General features: G+C 41.7%; 1 long non-coding RNA gene across 1 annotated transcript; it reads right to left on the bottom strand.

Moving 5' to 3' along the window:
* Positions 1-5,275: 5,275 nt before the first annotated feature.
* On the bottom strand, positions 5,276-7,930 carry LOC109300107. Its single transcript, XR_002098122.1, has 3 exons — positions 7,917-7,930; positions 7,826-7,828; positions 5,276-5,395 (listed from the first exon to the last, which is right to left on the bottom strand). It is a non-coding gene; the product is annotated as an uncharacterized LOC109300107 (long non-coding RNA).
* Between the last annotated feature and the right edge of the window lie 16,912 nt (positions 7,931-24,842).

Raw genomic sequence — 24,842 nt, 5'->3', positions numbered from 1 at the left:
ACCAGGAGACTTTGTGGAATCTTTGTTAAAATATTTTTAAATGCAGATTAGATAAACAGTTGTCTGGAAGGCTTTAGACAGGAATGATTTCCACCTTGGACTGGGGGCTGGCATTTAAATGACCTCCTAAGGTCCCTTCCAGCTAGGGTTGCCACCTCTATTTGAATCTATTCTGGGTTTCATCACATGACATAGTGACATTTATGCCTTTAAGTCAGGATGGCAAATGCACATTATTATTATATTTTTAAAACCCACTGGACAACTGTATAAATCTGGTTAAACATTTAATATTTATTTTAATGAATGTCTTACCATTCATCTCCCGGGTGACTCTCAGGAGTCTCCTGGAGATTTATATCTAATTCCTGGATTCTCCAGGGCAACTTTGAAGGGTTGGCAACCCGACTTCCAGCACTATTTTTTTTTATCCTCTATGAATGACATGTGGCCTCTATCCTCTCCAGAGTTGAAACTCTTGGAGAAGTACATAAAAAGAAATGAACAAACAATTATCAGATTAAGAGGAGGAAACTGTATTTAGGCTGACTCCTTCCTGTGGATCTCTTAATGAAACTTGTAATTGTGTGTATGTTTTCTAGATGTTAATGTCCTTTAGAAGGTTACCTTGTGTGATCTGGACTGTCTTGATATTTTTTTCTTCTACAGAACTACGCACATAAAGATGCTTGACAAATAAAGTCCAATTACAGGAATGTCGTGCAATCTCCTGCCCTGGAAATCGTCAAGAGGAAACTGGACAGTCACCTTGCTGGGTCACCTGACCCCAGTTCTTTCCTGCCTGGTGCAGGGGGCTGGACCCGGCGACCTTCCAAGGTCCCTTCCAGCCCCTGACAATCTCTGAGTCTATGATAATGATCCATTCCAGTAATCAGAAATAAATTTCAGTAACGCACAGAAGTGCCAGATAAAGACACACAGCTTGTGCCTGGACTCACAAAACTAAAAGACACTAAAGAAGTTCAGCTTCCTAGATCAATTTCAGAATTTGAAAATAATGGTAGGTTATAGTCAACATCTAAGCAAATACCAACCAATTCCTTCACAAACATTACACATTGAAAACTGTTGGCATGTAGGTAGGAGTACAGCACAAAAGCAGAATGAAGGGACTTCCTTCTGTACTGCCAATACTTTACTTCTGTGATGCTAACAAGGTAATTCTTGTACGAACTGATCCAGCTAAGCAGGAGATTATTATAATTTTGTGATGTTCAGCTGAAGTTAATTGTATACCGTTTACAGATCCATACTGATGCTAGAACTTGATACGTTACATTCTGTGCTAAGAAAAAAAAATGTACAGATTAGATTGCTTTAAACTGTCCATTAACCATGTTAGTACAGTTAGCTAATGGTTGTACATATGATAAATACTTAAACTGGGATGCCAATAAGATGTCAAAATCTGTAGTTCTGTCTGATGCAATATGATCTGAGAGCAGACTGTTTCCTGGTAATGTCTTGATTGTTGCTTATACCATATTTAAGTACCTTTTGAAAGCAACTCATACAAAATTTGCAAATGACACAGGAAACAGAACTCTGAGAGAACCGAGAGGGACATAAAGGGAATATCTATGTATTGTTACAATATAAGACAGGCTTCTGCTAAAAAAATTGGAACTCCAGAGAATGTCACAGTACATGAAAAGTGCCTGGCTTAAACATATTAATATATCCAAGGGAATATGAACTTTCTCCTTGAAAAGAAATTGCCACACAGAATCTAAAAAAAGTTTATGAGATAAGATTATTGTTCCAACAGAAACATCTCACATATCCTTCGTCAGACCTCAAGATGGGTATTTGGGCATTAGTAACAGTTATGAAGCAAAGGTGTCTGTTTTGTGGCCAGAAAGTAGGAAATGCAGACATATTATTCATGGTATGATTGTAGTCAGTTGTGAATTTTGCTCCTAAAAGCCAGCTTTAGAGACCATTAATAATTACTCAGACCCTGAAGAGAGCAGGAACTGACATCTGTGAGCTAAAGGGAGAAGATACGTGGTTGCAGTTGCCTACTTTTCCAGATAGTTAGAGATCACACACTTACTAGCTCAAGTATCATAAATCAAGCAAAGAATATGCTGGCAAAGCGGAGAAGTCCAGATGAAATTATCACAAACCAGAGCCCACAGTTTGACATGGAAGAATACATTTAATTTATGGACACGTATAACAATTGCCACATTGCAAACAGTCTCGGTTATCCTCAGATGAATGGGAAGGCCGAGAGGAATGTGCAAACTACAGAGTATATTCTGAAACAAGCTAGCTTAATTTATCTCACTATAAAACAGCTCTCATATATACAGCTCTTCTGGTGTGAGCATGCCCTACGTTTCTCAGAACTATTTCTGCTGCACTAAAACAAGTCAAACACAGGGGCAGAAAAAACACCTTGAAGCATCACTCTGACCGACTAAACACGGTAAGGACACTACCTAAGTTGTGTAAGGGTGTGGCTATACGAAGTTGCCACAGTTCAGAGCAGGGAAAAGCAACCCCTGGCACGCGTGCCAGTTACCAGAGACATTTTCCTTGGCACATTAGGAGGTGTGCTGAGGAAAATGTTTTAAAAAAATCTTTTTTAAGTTGCTGCTCTGAGCAATCTGGAGCCACCACGAGGCCCAGCGCTGCAGTTGGCACCGGGGTGGGGTCTGGAGATTATAGGCAGGGATGAACTCTGTCGTCTGCTGACCCCCACCCCCCGTGTCGGTGCTGGTGCTGAGCACTTCACAAACTCAGCCACAGACATGGGGATGGAGGCAGCAAAACACAAGCTGTGTCCCTGTCCTCATTCTCCTGCCCCCCACCCTGGTGCCTGCCGAGGGGGGCGGCAGGGGAGAGACAGGAAGGGAAACCAGCAGCAGCGGTGGCAGCCACATCCTCATGTACCCGATGCCTGCACTGCGCGCCTACATTGCTGGGGGAGGGGGGTGGCTGGTCCTTGTAGTTTCTTCCTCCTCTTTCCCTTCCTCTTGTTTTAAGGACCTACCAAACACATGGCAGAAGTGGGGTGCGTGGCAGCACCTCTAATCGTGCAGGTTCCCCCGTGTACCTCTTTGCCACTGATCGGTGGAGGGGCTGTACTTGCAGCTCACTCCTGATTGGCAGGGAGGCAAAAACTGCAGTTTAAAATTTGGTGCCATTTTTGACTCCCCACCGCTGATTGGCCAAGGGGCCCCAGAAGCCCTGCTGCTTGCTGCTGACCACCAGAGAGGCAAAAACAATGCCATGTTTCGTATGAGATCCAATTAAAGAGTCTAATTATTAAAGGTTTGCCTTGAATTTGCCCCCTCTCACAGCTACAGTAGGAAAAATAAATCGGGGGGGGTCAGGTGGCCCCCTTGCCTGTTGCCCCCCTCCAAGTTATTCTGCCTGCAGCCCCTTCTCCCCTCCTTCCTGACCATCAGAACCTGCTCTCCCTGAGCTCATGGAAGTGAAGCGCAAATTTGAAAATACTGACCTTGAAATAAATATGTTTGTAGTAACTTGCATATAGAGAAGTTATTACAGGTACCCATAGAATAAGTTCATCCAGGATGGATGCATTTTACCTTTTGCTGCAAGTTTTAGCACAGGTACTCCATACACATACTTAAGCAGCACTTACACATAGAAAAGCTATGCATGATATCAGTCCAAAGTCAAAAGGCTCATGATTTACCATCTCATTCACTGGGCTGGGCCCCAACAGAATCAATAGCCGTTCAAGCTGTGGTGATCCCATAGCTCAACACCACTCATATGTACTCCAGATGCTCCCCACAAAGGATCCACATGCTAATTAGTCCCCCACTCATGCCTGGACCTGGGTCATGGTTTTTTCTCCATGCTGATTGGGGGCAGAAAATATTGTTTTCTATCTTAGTAAATCCAGTGTGTGTATGTGTGTGTGTGGTGGTGGGGGGGGGAAGGGACAGAGCAGGGGAAAGCCCCTCATCTTATATACACATATAAGGAAACCTCATAAAATACACTGTCTATCATTAAACTGCTGCCAAAAGTAGCATGTGCTCAGTAATGGATACTAACTATGAAGCTGATTAAATGCAGCCAACACTGAGAATGACTATAAAAATACATGGTTCATATTGGGTTAACATGCTCACACACACACACACACCTTTGATTAGTCTATTAGAAACAAGTCTACCCTGTCTTCTACTTGACTTAAGACTAACATGGCTAACTATGTTTCACCATAGTCACTGTCAGAGCCATGTAAAATAAAAAAAAAATATAGAAAATATTTACTATTAATAGCATTGTTGTGCTTTGTTTGTCTGTATCCTCAGAATGTTTGTATTTAGGCTAAGTGCAATGGTGAAATATAGTCCCACAATGCATTTCACATAAAATAAGGTGGTCTTGAGATTGAAGCTCATCTTTAACTTGGGTAAGATACCAAAAAGATGACTCTATTGAGCAGCAGTAGAGGCAACAGCAGTTTGTACCAGGGAGTTACCACAAGGCAACTATTTGGTTGGCGAGTTTGGGATAGTAACAAAGATACCCTGAAGTAAGTGGGGAAACAGGAGAACTAGAGGAAGTGCAAGCAGGATGGGGCAACAGGGAAGGTGCTCTCATACTTCCTGAGAAATCAGGGCCATGAATTGGCACGTGCCCCTGCTGGTTGTGGGGGGCACAGCAGCGCTGATGGAGGTGGGAGCGTGGCAGTGGGAGTACAGCTGCAGTAAGCATGGAGGGGGTGGCAAGCACTGACCAGGGGTTGGCGACCACCTGCAGGCACCACTGACAGTGTCGGTGGCACATTTTTGCAGGGAGTACACTGTCACGCTCAGGGGGTGCACATGCACCTGCATGCACCCTTTACACATTGCCCTGATCAGGGCAATCAACTAGTTACTATGGCTGTGCAAAGCTTCGGATTGTGATTTGGATTTGGAGATGATTTGGATGATTCAGAGGCCGAATCTATGAATCCAAACTGAATCACTAGAAGCTTTAGGCTTTCCAAATCGATTTGGAAAAGATTCCGCAATTTGGAGATTTGGCCATAGAGTATAATGGGGAATCAATGAAATATCTATAACTTTGTTGTTTTTTGTCTGATGTGGATGCTGGTAGCTGCTGCTGAGTGCATGAAGCCTGCCAAGTTATGAGGTGATAGGTGCAGGGAAACTGTACCTCAAATCCTGAAAGCAAAACTCATGTCACGTGTGTGTGTTAAGCCACAGCAGGGTGAAAACTGCAGGGATGGTAGCGCTTGCTGAGGCCAACCTAGTGACAGATGATGCAGAAAGGCTGAAGTGCTGAATGCCTTTTTTGCCTCAGTCTTCACTGGCAAGGTCAGTTCCAAGACTACTGCAATAGGCAGCACAATTTGGGGAAAAGGTGAGCAGCCCTCAGTGGTGAAAGAATAGGTTAGGGACTACTTAGAAAAGCTGGATGTGTACAAGTCTATGTCACCAGATGAGATGCACCCAAGGGTGCTGAGGGAGTTGGCTAATGCGATTGCAGAGCCATTGGCCATCACTTTGAAAACTCATGCAGATCAGGAGAGGTCCCAGATGAACAGAAAAGAGCAAACAGAGTGCCCATGTTTAAGAAAGGGACAATCCAGGAAACTAGACTGGTCAGCCTCACCTCAGTGCCTGGAAAAATTATGGAGCAGATCCTCAAGGAATCCATTTCCAAGCACTTGGAAGAGAAGTAGGTGATTAGGAACAGTCAGCATGGATTCACCAAGGCAGGTCATCCCTGACAAACCTGGTTGCCTTCTTTGGTGAGATGTCTGGGTTTGTGGATGAGGGGAGACCTTGATTTTAGCAAGGCTTCTGATATGGTCTCCCATATCATTCTTGCAGACAGACTAAGGAAGTACAAGCTGGATAAATGGACTATAAGGTGGATAGAAAACTGTCTGGAGCATCAGGCTCAGAGAGTAGTAATCAATGGCTCAATGTCTAGTTGGCAGCCAGTATCAAGTGAAGTGCGCCAGGGGTCATTCCTGGGGCTGGTTTTGTTCAATGTCTTCATCGACAACCTGGAAGATGATATAGAGTGCACCCTCAGCAAGTTTGCAGATGACACCAAGCTGGAGGGAGTAGTAGATTTGCTGAAGGGTAGGGGTAGGATTCAGAGTGACCTAGACAAATTGGAGGATTGGGCCAGAAAGAATCTCATGAGGTTCAATAAGGACAAGTACAAAGTCCCGCACTTAGGATGAAACAATCCCATGTACCGGTACAGGCTGAGGGATGACTGGCTGGGCAGCAGCTCTGCAGAAAAGGATCTGCGGTTACAGTGGACAAGAAGCTGAATATGAGCCAACAGTGTGCCCTTGTTGGCAAGTAGGCTAATGGCATACTGGACTGCATTGGTAGGTGTATAGCTAGTAGGTCAAGAGAAGTGATTATTCCCCTCTATTCAGCACTAGTGAGGCCACATCTGGAGTATTGTGTCCAGTTTTGGGGCCCCCACTACAGAAAGGATGTGGACAAATTGGAGAGAGTTCAGTGGAGGGAAACAAAAATAGTGAGGGGGCTGGAGAACAAGACTTACAAGGAAAGACTTGAGGGAACTGGGTTTATTTAGTCTAGAGATGAGGAGACTAAGAGGGGACTTCATGGCAGCCTTCAACTACCTAAAAGGTGGTTGAAAGAGGATGGAGCTGAACTCTTTTCAGTGGTGGCAGATGACAGAACAAGGAGCAATGGTATAGGAAGCTGTGTCCCTTTGCAGCAAGGGAAGTTTAGGTTATATATTAGGAAGAACTTTCTCACTAGGTGGGTAGTAAAACACTGGAACAGGTTACCCAGAGAGGTGGTGGAAGCTCCATCGTTGGAGGTTTTCAAAACCTGGCTAGACAAAGCTTTGGCTGGGATGATCTAGTTGGGGATGGTCTTGCTTTGAGCAATGGGTTGAGAAAGGGTCCCTTCCTGAGGTCCCTTCCAACCATAATTTTCTTTGATTCCATCATTGATTTCAGCTAGCTGGAATTCTGCAGACATGCAATATTTAAGCCTAAATGTATTTAATACATGTTGGCCCTAGGCCAGCATTCAAGAGTGCCTCATCCCAGACTGAGGCATCTTATGCTGGGGACTTTAAGGAATGGTCTGTACTTGGAGCCTACAGTTAGGAAAGGGAGTCAAAGAGCTAGAGAAAGCTAGGATTATCATCTTGGTGAATGGGCTTTCTGTGACTAGCCTGAAAGATGCATAGAAATGTTATTTCCAAACCAGGAACTGAACCTGGATTTCCTGAGTCTGCATCTTTGGCCTTCACCAAAAAATCTCCTGGAGCATTTTATTACTTAAAAAATATTTCAGTATTGCCTAATATTGAATGGCCAGTTGTCTCTAATTATTAGAAGTGGAAGTAGTACCACTGAGGCAATCTATTTGATTTTTCACCTGCCAATGTTCCACCTTTTAAATTATAAGCACAATGATTTTAACCCCGGAGGTAATTAAAAGGAGCCAATAAACTGTCTGTAGAATGTGGTCCATGCTCTAGAAGCCCCTTAGCTCTGTTTCATTCATTTGGCTTGAAATGATCAAAAATTAGTGTTCTGCAATATATTTTACTATTCTGGCATCCAAAGAAATGATTATTTCATGACATAGCAACATGCAGTATTAAATCAGGGTCCCTCCCCCTCCCCGATCTTGGGCTTCTGGAAAATGCCAGTGTTTACCTTTGCTGAAATGTTATATTATTGTATTCTGAGATGCGTGGAACTTTGAACCCACCTTTCCTGTGTCCTGCACCTGGCCGATGATTTGAAATGGTAATCTGCCACCAGGCCAAGAAGTCTGTTCATTAGAACAAGCTGTACAACTGCTTCAGGCTTACCAAGTGGAAGCAGATTAATTAATCATGTGTTTCTGATATAAAACCAAGGTGAAATTCTAGCATACATTGGCAAAATAACTTCTACTTTTCTTAATCATAGAGGCTGCCTCTTAGTTAGATATTATGGAGATTGGAGAGGTCTATTTATTCTTTTTACAGTATTTCTTTTTCAGCTTTGATACACAATGTGAGTCTGAACTGCAGTTCTTATTCATGCATAGCTTTTAAGACTAGAAATGACCATTATGATTAGGAAGCCTGACCTACTGCATAACATACACCAAAGACCCTCACCCAAACTCATCAAGCCCATAACTTCTGAGTGAAGACATTTAGGGACACATCCTACTCTATCCACTAACCACCTAAGTACAATCCTATTCCACCCTGTTTCAGCCCCTGAAAAAAAATCAATGACTGCATCTATTTTTGTAATATGCCATCACATGAGACAGTAGAACAGCAGTTCCCAAACCGTAGGTCACAACCTCAAATGGGGTCGCAACATTAGGGAATGGAGTTGGGGGTGAGGGACTGTGGGTTGGGAGGGAAGGGCTATGCTGAGGAAATGGGGCTTTAAATGTGCTCATGCTAAGGCAGAGTTTGGGAAGCACTGCTTTAGAATAAGTCACTAAAAAAGCAGCAAGGAGGTGGAGGATCCACTCACCTTTTCTATTCAGAGAATTTCAGAAACTGGAGCAAGGTAGAATCACACTTAAGGACCTTGTTATACAGTAATTTTGGGTGGCTCCTGGAGCTCTTAACCCCTTGGGTTGTCTATACATTAACACTTGAGCCTTGCTTCAAGCACTTGTTAGGTGCCTCAAAGGTACCCCACTCCAGGCCAGGATTATCTCTGATCCATGTTACCCAGCTCACGTTATACTAAGAGGGAGCCACTCTAGGTTACACCTTACTGTAAATACCCCATCGGGCCCTCTCCCCTGCCCAGATCCCCACTTGCTGCCTTCCCCTCCCACCGCCTGTTGCTTACTTGTAGCTGCCCGTAAAGTCTGTCCCAAAGGAGCAGGCAGGGAAAGTTTAACCTACCTGCTTGGACACTGCTACTGCTGCTGCTACTGCTCTCTGGGTGGGCTCAGCCCAGAGAAGAACAGCAGCCCAGCAGCAGCAGTGGCAGCTGAGCAGGCAAGTTAACCCTTCCTTGCCTGCTCCCCTGGGACAGACATCAGGGGCAAGTGAGCCAGAAGTGGGGGGGGGGGGGGGACTCTGAGTAGCAGCAGGGGAGCCAGGGGACAGGGGCAAAGTCTGGAATTGGAGTGGGAGGAAATACTTACCTTTAAGTCCTCCAGGGCCCTACTGACCTTAACACATGACTGCTCCAAACTTGTGCTAGCACTAAGAGCCATCAACACTTGAACAGCTCACAGTGTAAAGTGTAAAAAGGCCCTTAGGTGATTACGTCCACTTAGACCCTAATAGGGGAAGTAGAATCTAGTCCTCAATCTTGATATAAAGGCTTCAAGTGTTAGAGAAACAGCCACATTCCTAGGCAAGTTATTCCAATGGTTTTTTGTCCTTGCAATTAAAAATAGTAAATCTTACTTTTTAGTTTGAATTTGTCTAGTTTCATCTTCCAGGGACTGGATCTGGTTATGCCTTTTTTTCTTAAAGAGGTTTCTGCTTTTAGTCTGTTCAGTCAGGTCTCCACTCAGTCAGTGATGAGTTTACAGGTGTTATGTTTTAAGAAAGAAATTCTGGAGACCATGACCTGTGATCTTTCACATCAGATTTCATTGACTTTTTCCACAAATCATACATAAAAACCTTCTTGGTTGGCCTTTGCTTCCCAAAGAGACACTCAGCATCTTGCATGATTTTAATCAAAGGGAAATTTGGGGCATGCAGCAACTTTGGGACATCAGAATTAGTATAGTTTGTGGTATAATTTCTTAATACATCAGTATTAAAAAACTGTTAAATCTTAATGGAAAAAGATAATAGCGAAGAAACAGATTAAGTGATCGCAAGCCAAAGGATTTAAAGGGAATAGAAACATATTTTGCCAATATATAAAAACAGACATTAGCAAATGAAACAAGGGATGTGATTAATTAAAGTATTAAGAGCTGCTTAATTTATTACAGTAGTAGCAAGCTTCTATTTCAGCAGACATAAGTCTAAGATGCAAAATACATGTTCTATTAAACATTACATGTCCTGTCAAAAATTAACCCATCCTGCATGCATTTTGAGGAAGGGGTTTTCTTTGGGCCCTAACAATCTAGTACTGAAGGGTGCATCCAGAGCTTTCAAATCACTATTCCAAATATTCTAAATCCAAGGACATTTAAGCCTGTGTTGAGTGTTAAAAAACAAACAAACAATTTAACACACACAAAAAAAAGAAGGATAGAAAGCAGTTTGGACAATTATGGATAATGAAAAGCTTGTAAAAAAAGCTACTAATAAAAAGGAGGTAAGGGAATACTTGGGAAGTGCTGACAAAGACAAAACAGAACAGATTGGCAATTATAGCCTGAATATCTGAGCAAAAATCCTGGCAGTGTGATCTATGGGGCTGTGGGGAAGTGGTGGATGACCCATTTCTCATCATATTTACAACACTGGGCAGAGCACTAAAAAACATAATGTTGGGGATAATTTTACATGGGCTGGGACATTGATTAGATGAATTAACAGATTTTTTTAAATATTTGATTTCTATTAATTTCAGATTCCCAGCTGTCTTTTACTTTGAAAGCCTCATCCAGTTTCAGGTTTCTTTCCTAAATATGGACTAATAATATCACTTTACCAGTGGCCCATTAACAGAACTTTAGGTTTTATTAAAAAATAATAAATTGGCAGCTCAGTAAAGCTTTCTGTGTAGGATTCCTCATAAAAATAAAAAGTAAAAATGTCTTCGACTGCAGCTGAAAAATTATTGGAATCTTCACCTGGGCTAATGCTACTGAGTTCAGCAAAAAACCAAAACCAAAAACCAAAAAATCCCCCAAAACTCTCATAATTTTTTAAAGAACTTGGGACACTGGATGCCTTCTAGAACTAGTAAAGTAGAGCGAACCCTTTCACTGATACTTCATCTATTTGCCTTGAATAGGTCTTGATCAAAGTTTGCTAATAATCTAGTAGCTGCTTGATCCATCTTCTGTGTTCAGATCCACCTTCTAGCTTTGTTCAGTTCTAATTTATACTTCCCTTAATGTATATCACTTTTCTAGTGTGCTTCATTTGTAGGTAAAAGCGTGTGTCAAATGTTTCCTATTTGTCTTTAGAAATTATATCTTTCTCTATTGACGTGTACTTATAAGGATGGCTGAACTTTAAAAAGTCTTGGGTACAATAGTTTAGGTATCTATCACTATTTGAACCTCTAAAGCCTGCAAACTTGGGCTGGCAATAATGAGAGACCAGGATTTCTAGTCAAGTTTCCAGCCCTTCTGTCTGTTGTCTTAACTGGAAGTAGCAGGAGAAACACTTTTCATCGTGACTTGGGTTCTCTGCTTCTGGTTCTGGCAAGATGCTAGAAATAAAGTGTTCAGAGGAACGTACCAAATGTTTATCTCAAAGGGCAGGTCCCCCCACATGTGCAAGGGGGATGCGCTTGTAGAGGCACAAATAGCAGTGGCACAAATTTATTCTGCTGCTTTGTGCCCCGTTGCATACCCCTGCACATTCACTTCAGTGTGCAGCAAATTGTCTTGGGTAAGGGAGGCTGGGACCAGCACCTGTGCTGGCCCCAGCAGTATTACCTAGTGTCCCGGTGCAGCAGGAGTACAGATCTGGCAGCAAAGAGCCTGGCCAGCAGCCAGAGTGTTGCTCTGGATGGCCAGTCCTCTGTTTGTTGCACCATACACTATGGATGTGTGTTATACACTGCTTTTTTCCTGGAGGTTTTTTTTTGCTACCAGGATTTCCTAGTGGCAAATTTTGCCACCGCACTGCAAATTTACAGCGCACATTTTCGGGTTCCCTGCATGTGGTTTGTGGTGCCACAAACTGCACACCCCTGTACGTGGGGATCTACCTAAAGAGTCTGATTGTAGGTTAGTTGTTAAAATGGGTGAAGGTTCAGTGTTTGAGTGGGTTCTTATTTTATTAAGGATTAGTTCATCTACCCCTATCATGACAGTACAAATAAACACTCTTAAATTATGTAGCAGATACACAAATGCACCATTGGAATCACTGGAACCCAGGATATCTTCCCAGCTTTTATATTTTCATTTTAGAACCTTACTTTAATAATATATATTTTATCTGCATGATAGCAACCTCAATAGACCTACAGTACTTTGGGATCTGTGGGTCTCCTGGTATGTTTGCTCTCTGAACCAACCATCTTTCATTATATGAATGATGACTTCTGCATAGGCTGTAATAGCTGCAAAAGTCATGATATCAATAGTTTCTGTAATAGTGATGCAAAAGATCTGCAAATTCAAAGCTAAGCTGGTAAACCTTAAACCTGTAAGTTTTGTCTTTATGGCACTTTGCAAATACAAAAACCTGCCACACAAAAACAAGCAGAAATGTATGTCTGAGGCAACAAAGAGCATCATCATTACAGACATAGCTGTACTAAAAAGTCCTTTTATTTAGCTTGGAATAATGCTAGATACAGACAAAGCTGCATACAATAGGTTTCTGATTGCACATAGTGCTTTTCATAAGATAGTTTCATACTCTGATGGAGTGAGTTTTGAAGCTAAAGAACAGAATGCAGTGAAGAGTGAACAGAGAGAACTCGATTGAAGCTATGGTACTTTATGTTTCATAGTTTCATAGATGCTAGGGTCAGAAGGCACCTATTAGATCATCAAGTCTGACCCCCTGCCCTTGGCAGAAATGAGTGCTGGGGTCAGATGACCCCAGCCAGGTGTCTGTCCAATCTCCTTTTAAATACCTCCAAGGAAGGGGACAGCACCACCTCTCTTAGAAGCATATTCCATATTTTGGCAACCCTCACTGTAAAGAATTTTTTCCTGATGTCCAATCTGAATTTGCTCTCTTCCAGTTTGTGGCCATTATTTCTAGTTACCCCGATGGGTGCCCTGGTAAACATTGTATCCCCTATTTCTTGACTGGGAAGTCATTGGGTTAGAGCAGTAGGAGACAACTGTTTTGACCAGAAGGCCTTCTCCCTTCCCAAGGGCTGCTTAATCCCCTTACCTTGCCTAATCCATTGCTCTGATCCCTCTTCCCTTCCTTATCTGTTGTTCTGGTCTACTTTTCCTGCCTGATCCATCCTTTTGCTCTCTTCCCTGCTTTCTACACTGTTCTCCCTGCCCCTTCCTGCATGCCAAACAAAGTGGTTGTGTATGTCACTTGTGGCACATGTGTCCCACACTGACCACTCTGCACTAAAGAAATAGAGAAGAATCAAACTGGAGGCCATTGTCTAGGTCCCAAACTATGGTATACATACCCCAGGGGATATGCAAGACATCTCTGAGAGGATATGCAGGAGAAATTGTGTAATGGTGGATTTAATTTTCATTATAGTAATTCGCATTTACTAAAGAGGTTAAAATATAAAACACGTGCTGGTAGGGGTACATAGGTAGCTGGTAAATCTGGAAGTGGGTATGCAGTAAGAAAATGTTTGGGAACCTCTGGTCTAGGGAAAAATAAATGTAGTTTAAGGATACTTGTAAGCGAATGGAAGTACTTAGCATATAACAATGTTTCATCTTTTTTATTTCAGTCAATCCAAATTTTTAAAAAAAATGGCTTCTTAAAAAATATCGCTTCTTAACTGTGTTCTAGTGAATTCTCCAAATACTGGGGTTTACAAAGAAACTTTCTCTGTAAGGTTTCCTTATTACTGCCTATTACATGTTGTCCCCTTAAGTAGTTGGCACAGCCCTCTGCTCTGGGCCAGATAATAGCCTATACATATTCTTACCAGTATAGATCAGGGGTGCTCAGCCCATGGGTCAAATCCAGCCCCCAGTGCTCTGTTACTCAGCCAAAGGGCTCCCCATGGGTTCATAGGGAACCCCACAAGCCATGACCCTGTGTATTAGATCAGGCATGCAGAGTAGCATCAGGGCCAATCCTGGCATGCAGGGATGTGGGATCATACAGGACCCCAAAGCCCAATGTGGGATTTGGTAGAGGTGGTGCTGGGCCCTCAGATCCCAATCCTGGAAGCGGAGGCAGCCCAGAGTCCCTGTGGCCTTTTTCTGGTGCACAGGAAAAGGGGTCAATCCAGCCTGCAGACTGGCCTATATACTGTATAAAATGTACAGTCAGGAAAGAACCACTATGTCAGCATAGCACTGCTGTGTCTTTGTTCTAATGCATTTGTATTTGACATATTTTGTAGTTAGAAAATAGGTTTTCAAGTTGTGGCTGATGAAATTGTAGAAGTATAAGAATTTATTCATTCATTAGGTTCTGCAAAACTTCCCACTGACTTCAGTCACAGTATGACCTGTACGATGTAGTTTGTAACTCCAGCCAAATGCACTGACAAAAGTAGCTTAAGAGGAAGAAAAAATAAGAATGTTGTAAGGGGTACAAGAATGGTACACAATTCATAATATGTTCATCTCACAATGCACTGCTGCATGATATTACTCCACTTACAACTTTAGAAATAGTAGGCAACAGTGAGATGGTTCTCATTTAGGAGCGCAAGGGGGAAATAGGTAGTAAATAAAAACAGGAATTGAAGCAATAAGAGAAACATAATGATGTTCATAACCATGACTTTACAGATACAATAATGATATGGCTACACTGTAGGGCAAGCTCTTACTGTAACACAAATAAGCTAGGCCCTCTGTGTGTGCACATGGATTGACATCCTATGCTGAAGCCCATTCTGTCCCATCTCCAGACTTACAGTTAGCTAAGTTCATTATTTTAAAGCTAGTGTGGGTCACCGTTATTTATTATGCAGGCATAATGGGAAACATGACTTGTTACTCTATAAACCAGCCTTTAAATCCATTACTAGAAGTACCATGATTCTGCTTCTAATTTCCACCCATTTTAAACTAGGAACTCCTGAACTACATTGCTATATGTGAGGCAGCACTCAAAAGCACAGGTAGTGTATAGCAGAACCAAGTCTCATGCTTCAAGGTTAGCAAGATGCGTTTATTCTGTCCATTCTTGTCAACATCATCCCAATGAATTAAATTTTAGAAAGTTCCAGGTTTGGACAGGTCTAGATCTGAGAGATTACATGATGGACACATTTCCACACTGGTTTGGCCCCCTCTTTATCTATAACTCTGTTACATAGATTTGGAAGTGGAAAAACAAACCTCTACCATCTGCTCTATGTTATTTACAATGATTTCTCTAATTAGGTCCAATTAACTTGCTGTCAATGATTAAATGTAATGGGTAATAATAACTTGGCTTCATCATTACCACCAGTATTATTAACTCATTGATTGCAATAATTTCAAAAATTACCCATCAGAATAAAATATGTTTAGCACCTGGTTTGTCTTTTTAGGAACATCTGCTACAAATGTGTGATATATGTGGAATTTAATGTCTCTTGATCTGAAAGGGAAGCAAATAATCCTTACTTTGAGAGTCTGTACTGGCATGAATTTATTGTTAGACAACAAGAGGATCAAATAAAAAAATCAACCTAGAATTTACTGCTAGATTTGCAGAATTGTCAAAAAGGAATGGAGCTATCATATATTTACTAGCTTGAATCTTCTTGTCCAGCAAGCTAGACGTTCTGTTTGAGCTATTTAAATTTATGTGCCTGTTTCATGCTGTCAGATGTGCACCCAGATGAATTAACAGGGAATGCTTAGATTGCAAGGAGCTGACTATCTTTTACAGAGTTCTCACTGCCTGGCCAAAGACAACAGCTTCTGTCAAATCCTCTGGTGTGTCTCAGTGATTGGCTGCAAGCAGGTCCTTCAGGTCCTGTCTCACCTCTACATACGCAGAACACAGCAAATGGAAGATTAATATTTTCTCCCCCTACCATGTTCAGCCAGCATTTCTGAACCCCACATCTTTGCCCTGCTGACTGCTTCTGAGCCCAGATTCCCTTGTCTGGCTCTGTGCTCCCATACAAACTAGTTGACATTTGTCTACAGTGAACTGTATTTGCCATCTACTATATTTGCCATGTGCTGTAGGTCAAGTGTTGTGTTACCTGCAGTAACTGTAATACAATTCTGGTTTTCCTATAACCATATGGAAATGCCATGGAATAAATGCTGTCTGGAACAGCTCACAGACACTGTTCAGACAGTTAATGATTCTTCAGTCTTTAAGAATGCCAACTGGTTCCCCTTCCTGCAAACAATTTTTTTCTTGACCATCATGAATTAAAGAAACTTAATTCTGCCCTGATTTACATCCCATGGTGGGACCAGAAGAGGTGTAAATCAGGGCAATCTTTGGCTTCAGTTATATTTTCAATTTTCTTAAATCTCTCCTCAGAAATATTTAGGATCAGGATCTTAATTTCACTAACACCTAAAAAAAAAAAAATCTGAATTTATGATTCCTGAAAACTGGAGTATTTGGAGAATACTAGTAAAATATCTGACTGTTATTTATACACTAAATCTCTGCTTTTTGGCTTGCCAAATTTGAGGAGCATTCATTCTGGTTGAGTATTTCTGTGGCTACAAGTGTCTGAGCCACAGGTTTTTTTTAAACTAATCCAGTGCTGGAAAAACAAGTGAGGCTTTGGCTGGTCTCACCCCTTTTCTAACATTTCATTGCCCATATTCCCCAATTTTGACATCTGGAATATAAATTAGATTTTTTTTAAATGTGTTTTATCAAAATTTCATTATTTGGCTATTGGACAAAATGTAGATTGGTAAGGTAATGCTTACTTAGGGTGATTATTTCACTGGGCAAGTAACTTAATGTCTTCAGGAAATTTAGGAGTCTAGCCTTTAAACCTCTGCTCTTTTTCCTATGGTTGCTCCTAAGAAATGACTCTAAACAGGCTTCTGCTTATTATTTTACTGTTTTATTTAATGTGAAATGAGAATGTCTCTCAGCTGACTGATGGTTGGTTCTTATATGCTATATGCTGTCCCTATATGCTAACTGGGAATCCTCACAGGGCTTTGGTGAAGTTAGAAATGATCATTCACAGGTTTCAGGTTCCAGGTTTGCTCACCTCAGAAGTGTTGGGCTTTGGTGTCACGCTCAGATTATTGTTGCGGCTAGGAACAGAAATTATACATAAACCAGTATAAGTGATTGGTGAACACAGCAGAAGTTCAGTGCACATAAATCACTTTCAGAATTGCTGGAACTGGTTTAAGATAAACCTGGATATATGTAGTAGCAGATTTAAGAGATTTAGGTTAAATTGGTTGATTGAACTTCTGTCCCAGACCCCCTCCAGATTCAAGTTAACTCACAATCCTGCAGCATCCCAGGATGCTTTGCAGCCCCCCCAGAAGACCCCCCTTGCAGGGTAGGACAGCAAGCCTTGGCCTAAGCAATCTGTACCAGCCAAGCAGGGAGGCGTGCTCTAATTCCCCCTGGCTCCTGACTTAGGCCACCGCGGGCATGTGGCTGCATTTCCAGAATCAAAAGTGAATGTTTGTTCACTTACTTATCAGTTCAACCTATGCAGTTTAGAGTAATCTGCAAAGATTGAATTGATTCAGCCTTGGGCTTTTTGACTATCTGTACTTAGCCTAAATGTGGTATAATGGGCCAGACCTCGGTTGAAGCTATGCTGAGTTACAGCACATAAAGATTGTGGTTCACTTTTACACCCTTTATTCTGATACCACACACCCTCACCTGCTGTTTGCAGATATAAAGGTGTTTTGCGAACACTACACTCCCTTGAAAAACTGCTGTTGGAGTGACTCCCTGCTTCCTCTGAATGTGCTTTTACCCCTATTGCTCTCCCCTCTTCTCTGCAGTCCCAGTTTGGGCATTTCTTGAGCCATCCCAACTCATGGTATTCCAGAGATCAAATAACCCAAGCAGAAGACTGGATTTTTGTTGGGAGTGCAGGTTAGTAACTACAGGGTTAACATCGTGTTTGAGCCGTTTGGGCCAAATTCTCTCACTATAGTATAAATCATGAGAAATGCCATTGAAGGTAATTGGCTTAACACTAGTCCATAATGGTAAGGAGAAGAATTAGATCCTTCATGAACACCTGAGAGTTATTCATTAGCTTTCCCACTCATCCTTATAATTTTGTGAACTATCAGCTCATGGCTAAAACTGGGCAAAGTTCTTGTATGAAGCATTTAATCAATAGGAAATTAGTTTTTTGGATTTAATATTTGTTGTGTAAAGTACCAGCTTTACACAGAATACTGAAGGGTAGTATTTTCCTCAAAAATCCCATATGCTAGAAAGCAAAATATTTGTATTTGGATATGCTGCTATACTACTTCATTGGAGTTATAATTTAGTTGCCTCATGTCCCAAGCTCTTTTCTATGGACAGTCTGGACTACATATCCCATGCTTCATCACCTCTTCATTCTCAAACTGCACATATGGTGTATTATGGGAATCAGTGACCATTGTGTGTCACAGAAGATATAGTACTATCACGAAATTTGGGGAAAATGAAGCTGGAGGTACCAAAACTATGGCTACCAGAAGGTACCATAGTAGTGGTTAAAATACTTTGGTTTTTGGCCAAAATGTTTTGCTTTTCAATTTTTTGTTCTCTGTGTGGAAAAGAAAGCCCTATCAGCTCTGGTGATTTCAGAGTAAATCTTCTCTTTTTCAATGAGGGTAATTCCTTTGCCTCTTTGTCAAATGTGAACGTAGGGAGGCAGGATTATTTTGAAATATAGGCTCCTAGTTCCTGTTCCCAGATCTGATATAGACTTCATGTATAGCTAGGGGGAAGTCCCCATTTCTTTGTGTAAGTGTCCTGCTTTATAAAATTGGGATGATAAAACTGTAGAGTTTAAACGAGGCAAAAGAAATTAAGATTTCTGAAGCCCTTGGAAAAAGCTAGCATTTAAGTCATCTCTATAGATATACAAAGATTAGTATCTACTAGGACTCATACTCAGCTTACTGGGCAGCATAATATATCAAAAAAGTTTCAGAATTCATGAAAATAGTTACATATCAAGCTGGTCAATAACCCCTCTTTACTACATTTTTGTACATGCCCCAAATAAGAGACACACTTTGTTTTGAGAAAGCAGAACTCAAAAAGAGATTTTTCCTGTGTCATGGCCAAAAGCTGACTGAATGGAGCAGCTCGCTCACCCTCAGCCAGCTCACTGGCTACTTTAGGCAAAAGCTAGAGTTTTAACTCTCTCACAGCTTAGCCAAAAGCTGCTGCCAATTCTGCAGTGGCCGTAAGAGTGTTAAAACGGAGCTCCGTTCTTGCTGAATTCTGGTTGCAGAGAAGTGAGAAAAGCAACTTTCAGCTGCACTTTTTTAAAAAGTCTTTGAATATGGATCACATGCATTGCCAATGCCCAGATCACTGGTTTATAAAGAGTCAGGTCTCCCTGTTCACTGAGAAACCTTTGTTGCTAAACCGTCGCTAAGTTTCATCAAAGAAAAGTCTTCTAAAAATATTTTGATCAGCTCAATTTAGCATATATTGGTCTATAATCTGGTCCTTTATCCTGCTGCCTTTTGCAGGCCAGTTAACTCAGCTATTTGTTCCTCAGGCAATTCAGTTTTCACCAAACAAACTTCAGTCTAACAACACAGACAGGAAAACCAAAATCCTCCGTCCTCTGGCCATTAAAAGGAAAGTGTGGCTGTGACTTTCACTGTGACTTTTCCCCAGCACAACAGCCTAGCTTCTTCTCCTTGCAAGCTGGTCTTCCACAGCTGGCTTCCTTTTCCTTTCTCATGGCTGACTGGCCTTAACCAGGAGGGGTGCCACTTCTGAAGGGGACAGGCCATCCTGTTGCATAATTTTATTGCAGGCCCATGCTAGTTAGGAAAAAGCCCAGGTATTCATTGTATTCTCATTCTCAAATACTGCACACTACAAACCTGGAGAAGGGACATGAATGAGGCAGAGGGCCTCGTCCTAACAGAGAAGAGGTGTTCTTTCCGTGGATTTTGTTGGGGTGAGGCTTAAAATCAGGAGTTAGATCTATTTGTGATGTGAACTGGGCCCAACAAATCTGTTTTAGAGAAAGCACCAGTATGAGATTCCCAGACAGGTTCATCATCATGGTTTTTAAAAGAACTTTTTTTTGTCTCTTGGCTATTATAAAATTCCTCCAAAAATTCCTATTTTCAATTGTTTATCCTAGATCTAATAAAACCCCTGTGTTTTGTTTCGGGGTTTGTTTTTTTGGTTGTTTTTTTTTTGGTATTCTTGCTTAAGCTTTTTCCTTATTAAGTACAGCTGTCTAGTGTGTTGCTATTCTTGATACATTTTCCTTATGATCTCCCCTGGTTGAGGCCTCAGTGGATGTGTCCCCATGAGCAGGAACATGCGTTTGTCCCGGGACAAACAGCACCGGCACAATATGTGCCACTGCTACTGGTCTCCGGGGAACACCCATGCACGCAGGCTCTGGCACACGGGACAGTGCCCTGAGTGGGAGGCTGGGGCCACCACCTGGGCTGGCCCCAGCAGCCTTACCTGGGGTCCTGGAGGCCTTTGGGTGCTGCAGCCATGGCAATCTGGCAGCAGGGAGCCTCACCAGTAGCTGGAGCATGGCTGTGGCTGGCCAGGCTCCAGTTTTGGGCAGCACACACTGCTGCTACATGCACTGCCCTGCTTGTTTTAGGCATGGGTTTTTTTGACACTGGGATTTCCTGGATCAACCCCACCTCCCATGCTGCAAATTAGGAGTGTGGGGAAAGCCTGTATGTGTGGCGCATATGGTGCATGGCGCTGCAGATGGGTCTCAGCGCCACATCCTGCATGTGTGAACTCATCTGGCTACACCCAGTGTGTTTTGTAGACATGATCCTTGTCCTAGAGAGATTACAGCCTAATTTGAGATGAGACTCAGGAGTAGGCAAGCAGGAAGAAGAAAGGAGGGTATTGAAAGTGAAATCATGTGGGGTGCTATTGCTCACCATGATCATCCCAAATCAACCTATATTTAAAAAAAAATTAAATGAGCTAAATTGATGTAATATACGTTATGCTCGAGGAGGGAGTAACACCATCCTAGACTACTTCTCAATTCAGGGAATAATTGGACCTTCATTTCCAATACCTTAATCCTAATAACATATTTTTGTCTATATTATGTCTACCAGAGGACCCCAAGCTGACTGTGGAGCCATTCTACTTTTAACCCCCTACAAGTTTGCACAGTTATATTTCTTTCATATTCAGCCAGTTTTCTATCTGGCATCCTGTTTTGCCACCCGCTTCATGACCTCTTGGTTTATCCATTCGGTATGATTGAATTTTGCTGTATCCGACCACTAAGTTTCCCTTTTCCTATCTTGACTGTGATGTCTTTCAGGAACTTCAGTAGATCAGGTCTATTATTTATTTATTACAGACATTTATAGTTAAACATAACCTGCCTGATTCAATGCTGCCTACACTTAACCCAACTGCTTTCCCAGGTGTTCTTCCCACTACATACTTGAAAGTTTCCAAGATTTCCCCTACAACAGATGTTAAACTCACTGGTCTCTAGTTTCCTGGTCTTTAATCTCTTGACCCTTTTTAAACTAATGGAGTTGTATTTGCCACTTTCTAATCCTCAGGAATCTCCCCCCATTTTTAAGCATGTCAGTTAATTTCATGCCTCTTACTAAAGCTAGTGAAAGAAATTATGTTATCCGGAACTGGGATTTATCTACCTTAAGTACTCTCAATTGTTTCTGAATAACAAATTCTGGCTTTAACTATACATTGTCTTGTCTTTCTCCCTAGAAAAATTGATCCATTACCTAGCTGGTGCTTTACTTCACTATCATTTTTTTTCTAAGATAAAAGGGAAAGTAACTGTTTAACAGATCTATCTACTCCCCTGTGCCCAAGTATAAGCTCAATTTGCAGAGAGGGAAGATATGGCTGCAAGAAAATTGCAGTTCCTGTAAACTTTGTTATAACCTAAGGGATCTAATCTCTCCCAACATTTCCCTAGAAATGCAGATAGACCATCAGCTTGATGTAAAACCATGAGCAGGAAGGATGTAAATGTCATGGGATGGCCAACAGTTGATAAAGATAGGTGTAGAATAGGGAATGAGTGGTTCAGAGGTGGTTGAGGGCACTCCTGTTGAGTGGAGGGAACTAATTGCTATCTCTGGCTCCAAATCCATACATACTTAATACAAACATGATAAACTACTCACTTTTTGAAGTGTTTTGCTAAATGGGGCCCAGGTCTGCAGGATGAGCAGAAACACAATGGTGCTGATCTCATCTTCTTGGATGCTTCCCCATGTCTTCAGTCTCTTCTGGTTTCTAATTCCTTGTCAAGAGCATCCTTGGGAGCCCCTTGGAAACTTTTTTCCATATTGATTGGAAAACCCTCCCCACCCCAACTTTCAGAATTTTACACTTAAGTACAATTTGACAATGTTTCATTGCAGATGTGTATTTTCTGTTTGTGGCAACCAAACAAGCAGGTAGCTGGATTGCCATGACATTTTTCAAAAGCCCTATTTTTATATTAAAATTGTTTCAACAGAATTGTTCAGACCAGATTTAATTCCCTTCTAGCTCTCTAAGGCCCCCCTGCCTGACTGTAAGCTAGCTCTTCCTTGGCAGCTTGTCTCCTCAGGATTGGGTCTTAAGAGAGAGGCGGTTCTTCAGAGTTTTATTATATGAAATGCTCCATATGCATCTGTACTATTAATTTCAACTGGATTCATAGATTCACAGCATCTGTGAAATCAGGCTATAAATAGGAGAGTTCAGTTTGATCCTTTACACATCATCAGCATGACACTTTCAGCCATCTGGGACCAGGATATATTTGGGAAAATATTAAGATAAATTAAATTTAGAAACAAATTTTGCACAGATTTCCATGGGAGGGAATGAGTGGCAGAGGCTAATTCAGGGAAGAACATGATTCTTGATTTTTAATAAAAAACAAATCCATGTAGGAGTTTTACTTATGCTAAATTTCCATGATATTAGAATCATTTGGGGAGACAAAAGGGCTGGAGTTATACTTAAAAGGCACCTACATGCCAGCATTTTTTGTCCTTGCATAATTAAAAACAAATACCCAGCTGCAACAAGAGATGAGGGATTTTGCTTATTTTGGAAGTAAAGTACACAATAGATATAAAACTATTGTTTTTCCAGTCCTATTTCACACAGGCAAGGGCTTGCTTCATATTCCTAGAAACTGCGCAGTTATTACTTTTACAGAATATTTACTGTTTGCATTTTATAGACATCTAAAAAATAATGGAAACACAGGAGAGACTCAAAAGGTATGTCTCAGCAGGGAAACAGGCATTGTCTTTGTGCTGCCATAAATTTTTTTATGGCGGCACAAAGGCCAAGCAGCAGATATCCATACTGCTTGTCATACCACAAATGCCCAAAGTTTGTAACATAAGTGGTATAAATTTGTGCTGCGTTATTGTAGCAGACATCTGTTAGGTTTATGGCAGCAGAGCACGGGCAGCCTGAAGCTGCCTATGCTCTCCAGACACTCTGGGCAGACACACCCCTGGCTTCAAGGGCCTGATCCCATGTGCTTCAGGAATTCCCATTCCTGTTGTGCAGTGGATTAGGTGCTGAAGCCCTGGGAATGACTGTCTGGGTTCCCCTGTTTGGATCTACATGAGATGCTACGTCGCCGTAGCGATGAGATATGGTGACGTAGCTTATCACTACAGTGACATAGCATTGGTGGGCACTAACTGATGGCACCACGACTGCACAGTAGCAATGAGTAGTAACGCATAGTAACTTGTAGCTACTCTGTAGTAGGGTTGAAAACGACCCGTGCGTTACTGGGACTGTGCACCGCAGTCATTTCATATTTGATAGGTACTTGCAGTACCAATTGTGTGCTCAGGGGTAAGTGTACACAGCCCCCCTGAGTGCCCCTCGACACTCCAGTGAGGTGCCAGCGATGGGACTGGCAATCAGCTGATTGGTGGTCCTGACCCCAGGACTGCAACCGAGTCCCCCAGTGAGGTCTCAGGGTACATCTGTGTAAGCAGGGGACAAGCTGCCCATTGTCCCATTCATTGAACTTTCAGGACAATGTGCAACATATATTTTGGAAGAAACTGAGGGCAGAAGTGTAAGCTAAAATGTCAGCTCAGACAGACAGGGAAAGGAGGAGCGAGAAGTCTGGACAGTAGGCAGATGAAACTTTAACAGTAGTGCAAAAATATTACAATGGAAGGAGCCACAATAGTGTGAATAAGTGTTATGCAAATAATTTCCATGAAAATCTAAAATTACTTAACAGATTTGCTCTGGTCAAATCTACTAAAAGGTAATATTATATATTCTAATTCAATCTATACTATCTAACTTAAAATAAATTAAAATACCATAATTTCTTACTTCAACTCATTTACTAAACTATTATCAGTATAGCATTCTTTTTTTTTTTTTATATTTACATTAAAAAAACCCAAGCAGAGTAAGGGTTTAAGCACAACTACTAAAATTTTTATGCTCATAATAGTTCCATAATTTTGAATTTTCAGGTATATAGAAATATAGAACTAGAAAAGACCTCAAGAGGTCATCTATTGTATCCCTATGCTCTGAAGCTGGACCAGTTTACCTAGACCATTCCTCCTGTACATAATGTCATCCTCTAACACTTTATAGAAATGGCCATTAGAAAGCAGAGTTATTTTCATGACCATAAACCTCTTTCTCCTTCACTTTCCACAGGCTTTCTTTTAAGTAAAGAAAAAATGCTCTATTGTAAGATTTTCAAATGTGCCTACATGACTGGGGTTCCAAAGTGCTGTTTTCAGAAAAGACCAAGGCACTTCAAGGTCTTCAAGAAGAGGCTTGACGATGACCTGGCTGGGGTCGTCTGGCCTTGGTCCTCTTTCCTGCCAGGGGCAGGGGGTCGGACACGATGATCCATTGGGTCTCTTCCGACTCTAGAATCTATGAAT

This window comes from Gavialis gangeticus, unplaced genomic scaffold, assembly GCF_001723915.1.
Source record: "Gavialis gangeticus isolate Ggan-Ray unplaced genomic scaffold, GavGan_comp1, whole genome shotgun sequence".
In the NCBI taxonomy this organism is placed as follows: Eukaryota; Metazoa; Chordata; order Crocodylia; family Gavialidae; genus Gavialis; species Gavialis gangeticus.
The sequence above is the reverse complement of the archived record's forward strand: the minus strand, read 5'-3'. Positions and strand labels throughout refer to the sequence as shown.